This window comes from Xyrauchen texanus, chromosome 34 (genome assembly GCF_025860055.1).
Source record: "Xyrauchen texanus isolate HMW12.3.18 chromosome 34, RBS_HiC_50CHRs, whole genome shotgun sequence".
NCBI lineage: Eukaryota > Metazoa > Chordata > Actinopteri > Cypriniformes > Catostomidae > Xyrauchen > Xyrauchen texanus.
The window spans coordinates 7,242,672-7,251,428 of NC_068309.1; positions in this window are offsets into that span (position 1 = coordinate 7,242,672).

An 8,757-nucleotide genomic window follows, 5' to 3' on the forward strand; every position below is an offset into this window, starting at 1 on the left:
GCATATCTATCTATCTATCTATCTATCTATCTCTGGCATATCTATCTATCTGTCGCTGGCATATCTGTCTCTATGTATCTATCTATCTATAACTGGCATATCTATCTATCTATCTATCTATCTATCTATCTATCTATCTATCTATCTATCTATCAGCCTTCCATCCATCCATCTATCTATCTATCTATCTATCTATCTATCTATCTATCTATCTATCTATCTATCTATCTATCTATCTATCTATCTATCTATCTATCTATCCAATTCAAATAGACTTTATTGGCTTGACTGTAAATTAATATAATATTGCCAAAGCAAAGGTTGTTATGTAAATAAAAATAAAATAGAACAACATATTAAACTATAGTTTAACGAAAGGTAAACATGTCATAACATTCTTCAATGGCAGAAGACTGCAGTGTTTACATAAAACTGAAGATCTCTAAGGCTTATTTATATACACATATATTCACATATATACAGTCAATATACTGAGGATCACTGTGGTGAACAATAAGTGAACATATTGGGGTAATATACAGAAAACATATTCACCCACTTCATATTCAGGCTGTGACATGCTAAAACGTATCTAGCAGCCAGTACGGCTGCGTGTCCCTTTCCAAGTATTATTTTCCTTTTTTCTTGTTCTGTCGTGGTTGTAAAGTTGTTTATGTTGTTTGTAACTTAGTCCATATAAATACCCTTTGTTTCTTTAAATGTTTGGCAGTGAAGGAGAAAGTGCACCTTTGTCTATCTGTCTATTCATATCAATCCATCCAGTATCTGCAGTTCCACAAAAATAAATTATATAACATTTTGTTGATTACTCTCTGACATCTCTGATCTCTTCCTGCTCTTTTCTCCTGTGTTCTTGGCTTTCTTTGCTCTACTGCAGTTCCTCCTTCGGGAGCAGCAGGCAAAGTCACCGGCTCTAGGAACAGACCTTTCAAATTCATAAAATTCATAGGATTTTTCACAAATGGGTGAACACAATTTTCTACCAATTTTCACATTATGCAAATATGCAAAATATCGCATTTAGGCCAATTACGGTCGCACACTGTTCAAAATGCAGCAGTTCAGAGCATAATTGCAGAGACTATCAAATAATTACGCTAGCTAATTGGGAATATTTGTGACAGATAAAACAAATTCTCGCGCAAATTACATTTCATTCAAGGAACCACTGTGCGCCGCTCCATTTTTATCGAAGTCTAATTTACCTTACATAATGAACTGAACTGAGTACTTGTTATCGAATTTGAACAATTCATATGTCCGTAATGTGGAATGATGAAATAAATTAGAAAGAAATTTATACAATATTTTCCTGATCTAGGCCTACTTCGAGAGGCTCCCTCAGTTCGGAGGAAATCTTTCATTGCATTACATTATGTGTCATGAATTGCGGCTCTAACTGTCGTGAAATCTGATGGAAGCTGATGGGATGCATTTGCCTCTTTACTGAGGCTCAGTACAGCTCCCCTGGCAGACAACACACTTTTACTGTGAAATGAAACATTTACTATCAATAGGACCAGTGACGCAAAATCTCCTCTGAAAACATACATCCACCCAAAACCCAGCAAAAAAATTAATATATATAATAATATATATATATATATATATATATATATATATATATATATATATATATATATATATATATATATATATATATATATATAATTTTTATTTTATTTTTTTACTGGGCTTTTTGGGATTGTTGCATTCAAATAGGTGCAAATGTCTCTGAAGTGTCCTACTGAAAATTTGACAGTAGCCTATAATATGCTTACCAGCACATGTTAATAAATAAACCATGCTGCATAAAAAGAGTAAAAACTGCAAGTCTGCTCAATCTAATTTATTTTCTTCACCTGTTCGCGTGTTATGAACTGTGATTTGTTTAATCCGTGGAAATGGCGTTGACGCTATATGTAAACAAGCCGTGCGCGGAATGGCGGCGGCCGTCCACTCGTGGCAACGCTGCTTTTTTTGTCAAAACTCTTCCATAAATACTGGGCCCGGCCTGGATATGGGATGTGTCCATTTTAAACAGGGGCACACTGTAGACCATTTAAAGGTGACTGGTTAACGCCATAAATCACATCGATGAGTTTTGGAAACATGTTTGACAACATTTCACCCAGAATGTCTCAATTTGGAAATGGTGCATATAAATTTTAATCTAAATAAGTGAATTAATATTTAAAGTCAGTATGTGCACAATTAAGAAGTTCGTTTATGCTTAGTTTTTTTTTTTTTCTAAGGTTTAGGCCTACGTTGGATGGGGAGGTCCTCAGATATGTCTAATGTTTAATTCAATGCCATGGCCGCTAAGTCTTTTTTAATTGACAAATTAGCCAGTTCTAATATACAGGAATTTAGTCCTAGTTAAGCGGCTGCTAAAGGTTTGAACATTGCACCATTTATTAAGAGGTCAATTTATTATTTGTTAAGAAGCCTTTATGAAATGAAAGGGCTATTTTTCAAATCGCTCCACCCTTTAACCGTGTCCTGCTGTTTGCTGTAGTCATTATGAATTCACTTTGATTTCAGTTCCACAATAGTATGATCACTAATGGCTTTAATATTGATGCTAATTGTAAGAGTCAATATTGAGGCGCAGCAGGGAACCTCAGTCGGGTCAGGTCTGTGCTGCAGTTCTTCAAACTCTGGCCAATTGTTTCTTTATTTGCCTTTATTTGGGGAATTTGTAAAATACATGTAAATTGAGACAACTCCCCCCTCCCCTCTTAAAGTAGCACAGGAGATGGCGAAATAGTATTTGTTGCCTCCTACAAAAACATATGAGTTTCACCCCATAAATTAACAAACCAATGACGTATGATTTTTTCCGAACTTTACTTGCTAACCCAACCCTAACAGTCTAACCCCTTATCCAAACCCTAAACATACAACCCAGTCTCAAATTCATTGGCTATTTCGTAAGATTTGGTACGAATTTGTTCATTTAAATGTTATTATTTCATCATATGCAAAAGCCCAGATGTCTAATGCAGATGTAAGCGCATAAGGTTTTAAGGACATGCTAATAGTATACCCTTACCCAAACCCCTCATCTAAACCTAACTGGTCTGTTGTAGCAACCTAGCCTAATCAAGACTGTAACTGGAAAATAACTTTTGTGTTTGACGGAAGAATAAAATAGATGAAGGAAATGTGAATGGTTGGTCTAAAGTCAAGCCAAGTCCTACATAAGATATTTTACGATTTAGCAGTCTTTTACGAATATTTAGGAGTTGCCATGAGATTATGTTGCTGTTTTAAATTAGATTAAACATATACTTGCTTTACATAGTTTAAATTATCCTGAAGTCCCTATAGTGCATGGGCCCTGCCCAATTGAAGCCACAAAAAATAGGCCACCATTCCCGCTCACTGTGGGGTATCCATGTTATTTAGTATCCAAAATGCAAAACACTCTTTAAAGTAAAGGTTCATTAGAACTCAAAGGGTTTTATGTGGTGCTTCAAACAACCCAGAAAACAATATGATGTTCTGAAGAAATAATCAGAACATTTTTAATCTCCAAAGAACTATATAGCCAAATAAAGAACGAAATACAGCGAAAATGGTTCTAGAAATTTAATTTAAGAACCTCGAGAATCTAGAGCAAATACACAGGAATACCCACTCCTTAATAAGGTGGACAGTAATGTTGTTGGACCTTCAAAAGCATATGGTAGACAATGCACATACTTTCTCCGTGACTTGGTCATATTTTCCCCACAACAAGAAACCCCCAATTAAATATGCGTTTATAACATGTGGAGTGTTGATGCTGACACACACATACACACAAAGACGACAATGGTACCACTTTGGGCAGTCTCTGCTGTTCCCCGTCGCCCGTCCGTACACAACGTCCTTCAGCTCTCACAGGCGCATCATGTGCCGCCGGAACGCACAGAAGAAAAAGAGGATATTAAGTGACTCTATCTAACATCCAGGACACAATGGTGGTGATTGATGGAGGACAAAGTGGGAACAGCAGGATGGAGGGTAGGGGGAGGAGGTGTCCGTTGGGGGTCTCTGTTGAGTGCTCGTGCGCTGTCCCCATCCGCCGTGTTTACTCACTGATGCTCTCAACAAGACAGCCATTGACACTCGGATGGATGAGCCGCGTTCCGCCACGCAGAGCCAGGGGTTACCGGGGCTAGAATATAGAGTTCCTCTACGACACGCTCCCTTCACCTAATCTTCCGGCAAAATATTTATCATTATCAATTGGGGCCTGCTCTCTGACATTAGAATACCACGTATGGATAACCCCCGGGAGGAATATCGATCCACCCAGCAGTAGGCTTACACAGGCAGGCATGCAAGACTTAGGGTCATGCGAGACAATAAGAATAAAAACATGGCATATCCACTACTCCGGCTTTATTAAGAAAAACAATGAACCAAATCACAGTGCTATGACATACAAAGCCCTATACGCATTCGCAGTCTATAGCCCACTAAAGCCACAATTTAAACCATGGGCACAGCAGGTAAAAAAGCAATAGCCTACGCCTGAAGACAATTTCTATGAAGAATATGTTTATTTATAAGGTTAGTGGATGGTAAGGTAAAGCATTTTAAGGGGATATTTCTCTCTTGACTCTCTAGAACACTGAAACAGATGTAAACCCTAAATTTACATTGTGCACTGGGTATTTTTTTTCTCTCTACTCGGTCTGGGTGGAATTGAGAAGATGGCAGGTCGATATTAGAAATGTCTGTTATGTATCTGTCATATTTCCAACTTTATTCCATTTGAAGTGGAGTGAGGGAGGCAGCGGATGAATGGCAGCAGGTGCCAACGGCTTCTCTCACCCCCTTCCCTTCTCCCGTGCGCTAATTGACCGACAGCGTTCATACACACATTCTCACTAATTTTACATTTGCTATTCTGGAGGGGTAACCAGGCAGGTCTCAAGGAATACATACTATTCTCACTAACCATGCAGGCCATCGATGATCTTAAAAAAAAAAAAAAATAAATAAATAAATTAGCAGCTTTGTTTGATAAGGCCTCCAAGATTCAGACTCGTTTTTCTGGCAATTTGGGCAAAAACACACGTCAAAAAGAAAATGTCCTCGTCTCCGTTTCAGAATTGCAATTTTTTATACAAAGAAAACCAGCATGACCAAAATTTTCAGTCTGTATTTTTGTAGTTATATATTATTATATAATATATATATATTATTTCCAATTGTTTAAAGAACAAAAGCAATAATACAGAAATGTGATACATGTTGTGATATATATCACATTTGATATATGCTCATATATGTTTCCCCTAACATAAAAAGTCACATACAGTTTTCATATATGCAACATATTTTTCCCAAACACTAGTGGAATATGTATATTTGCTCAAATACATGACCTATTAGTGAAAACATATAGATTATATATTTGAGCACGTAATCATGTGTATATATTAGAAATGTAAGAAATCTGATTATATATAGTTGAAGTCAGAAGTTTGCATACACCTGAGCCAAATACAGTTCAACTCAATTTTGTGAGGCTTTGTGATCGCCACTCCAATATCTTGACTTTGTTGTCCTTAAGCCATTTTTCCACAACTTTGGAGGTTTGCTTTGGGTCATTGTCCATTTGGAAGACCCATTTATGACCTAGCTTTAACTTCTTGGCTGATGTCTTGAGATGTTGCTTCAATATATCCACATAATTTTCCTTCCTCATGATGCCATCTAATTTGTGAAGTGCACCAGTCCCTCCTGCAGCAAAGCACCCCCACAACATGATGCTGCCACTCCAATGCTTAACATTTGGGAAGGTGTCCTTCAGCTGGCAAGCCTCACCCTTTTTCCTCCAAACATAAAATGGGTCATTTTGGCCAAACAGTTTGATATTTGTTTTATTAGACCAGAGGACATTTCTCCAAAAAGTAAGATATTTTTCCCCATGTGCACTTGCAAACTGTAGTCTGGCTTTTTATGGTGGTTTTGGAGCAGTGGCTTCTTCCTTGCTGAGCAGCCTTTGAGGTTATGTCCATATAGGACTCGTTTTACTGTAGATATAGATACTTGTCTACCTGTTTTCTCCAGCATATTCACAAGGTCCTTTGCTGTTGTTCTAGGAATGATTTGCACATTTTTCACCAAACCATGTCCATCTAGGAGACAGAATGCATCTCCTTCCTGGCAGTATGATGGCTGCGTGGTCCCATGGTGTTTATACTTGTGTATACTTTGTTTGTACAGATGAACATGGTATCTTCAGGCATTTGGAAATGGCTGGATATCCACAACTGATTTTCTGAGGTCTTGTCGGGTTTCTTTAGATTTTCCCATGATGTCAAGCAAAGAGGCACCGAGTTTGAAGGTAGGCCTTAAAATACATCCAGAGGTACACCTCCTATCAGAAGCTAATTGGTTATTGTCTAAAGGCTTAACATCATTATTTGGAATTTTCCAAGCTGCTAAAAGGCACATTTAATTTAGAGTATGTAAACTTCTGACCCACTGGAATTGTGATATATAGTCAATTAAAAGTGAAACAATCTGTCTGTAAACAATTGTTGGAAAAAATACTTGTGTACTGCACAAAGTAGATGACTTCCCAAAAGATGCTAATATAATATCTTTGGGGTGGTTAAAGAATGAGTTATAATGTGTGTATATATATATATATATATATATATATATATATATATATATATATATATATATATATATATATATACACACACATACATACATAATTACATATGCTCAAATATATTAACTAAAGTTATCTCTCTCTCTCCCTCCCATATATATTTAAAATTCATATATTTGAGCATATGTATATGTAAATGTATGATATATATACAACAATAATAATGTATACATTTGTGCATATGTAATCATGTATATGATATCCGATTTATATATGTATGTTTCCATACAGGAAATGCGAAAAGGCTAATGATAGAACAAAACAAGCCAACTTATCTGCAATATTATATCCTGTCTATATGTTTTATCTAATTCAAATCCGAACACAACCAAAGGTGGTGTAGGATGAGTAAATGAATTAGCCACTATTGGGTTTATGTGATCAAATCTACAGTCTGGTATGACATACATTCATGCTTTTGAACATTGATTTACATTATTAAATGTTTAATTGAATATTAGAACGGCGGGCTTTGTTGAATTAAAGCAAACGCAGCTCACACACACGCTGCTTTTGAAAACTCCAAAGTCATCCAGTTTGCTCTAATCACCACAATTAGTCCTGAATTATCACCGGACTCTGACAGACGTTCCTTGTAACTCTCTTTTATTTCCAGGCAGCGCTAATCAGCCGCTCTCATTACTGACGCTGATTAAACTGCAAATTAGCCAGCAGTGGCCCCGTTCAGCCTACCCGCGACTCGCTCAATATCAATTAAGACCAGCAGCTTGTCTGCGGGTCTCTTGGCGCTTCCAAATGCTTGATAGTGCCACTTATTAGTTTGGAAAACTAGGAAAATACCAATAATCAACGAGTCAGAGAAAGAGGGAAAGAGAAAGAGAGAAGGAAGGAAAGAAAAACGACTCTTTAGGGAGATTTTTTTGTACCGTAGAAGAAATACCTTTCGGTTTGGGGCTAGTGTTAAGAGTGTGCATGAGTCCTCCCCGGTAATAACGGCTGTCAACTCAGACCGGAGCACGGGTGCCCCCTTATCAGCGTGTCAGCAGGGAAGAAAAATGTATTAGACAAGGTAATATCTTAGCTTTTTGAAGTCACTTTTAGATAATGAATCGCATTAACGCGTGACAAATCTGAAATCCTACATCATTAGGTCGTTCCGGTAGCAGTGAGAATAAAAAAGTATTATTTCTCCCTTTCTAACCTTTTGGAACTGGAGTTAATGACGGTTTATTGTATTTATTTATTTCATTAAAGAGAAATCATCCAATAAGCCCGCAATTATTTTCCTCTGGTCTCTTGTAAAAAGTGTCCAAGTGATAAAAGCAAACATAAAATGGTAGGAATTGAAGCCCAATGGTTTAGTCTTCCATTAAGCACGCTAATTTGTGAGTAAATTGCGTATACGCTGAAATCAGAGTTACTGATTATTGCAGTAAACAATATCAGTGTCGAGTATACGGCTCAATTGCAGGCAACGCTTTGATTTGAGCTTTGTGGAACTTGTCAGTGTATTGGACTCTGCATTAATGCACCATTATAGAATTTAACCTAAACCATTTTTACAGCAACATCTAGTATATACCATGCTTTGTGTGTTTTTGCAAAGTTGTATATATTTTAATGGATACATTTTATAAAGGCATGCACTGCAAACAGTGAATATGCAGTTGTTACCATTAGGAGGTCATTTCTACCGTGATCTGACCCCTTAAAATTATATTCCAGGTTCAATACAAGTTAAGCTTGTGGCATAGCATTTGTGGCATAATGATTACCACAAAAATACATTTTGTCCTGTCTGGAGGTTACAGTGAGACCCTTATACAATGGAGGTGAATGGGGCCATTTTTGGGGGGTTTAAAGGCAGAAAGTGAAGCTTAAAATTATATAAAGACTTTTTCTGTTAAAACTCATTATTTGATCCGTAAAGTTGTTTAAATGGTATTTTTTACAGTCATGTTATGGTTTGTTTACATTACATAGTCATGGCAATGAAGTGTAAAATTGGCTATAACGTTACACAGAAAATGTTAGTGAGGTTATGAGCGATTTTATCACAATAAAGTCATGTTAACACACATTATAACATT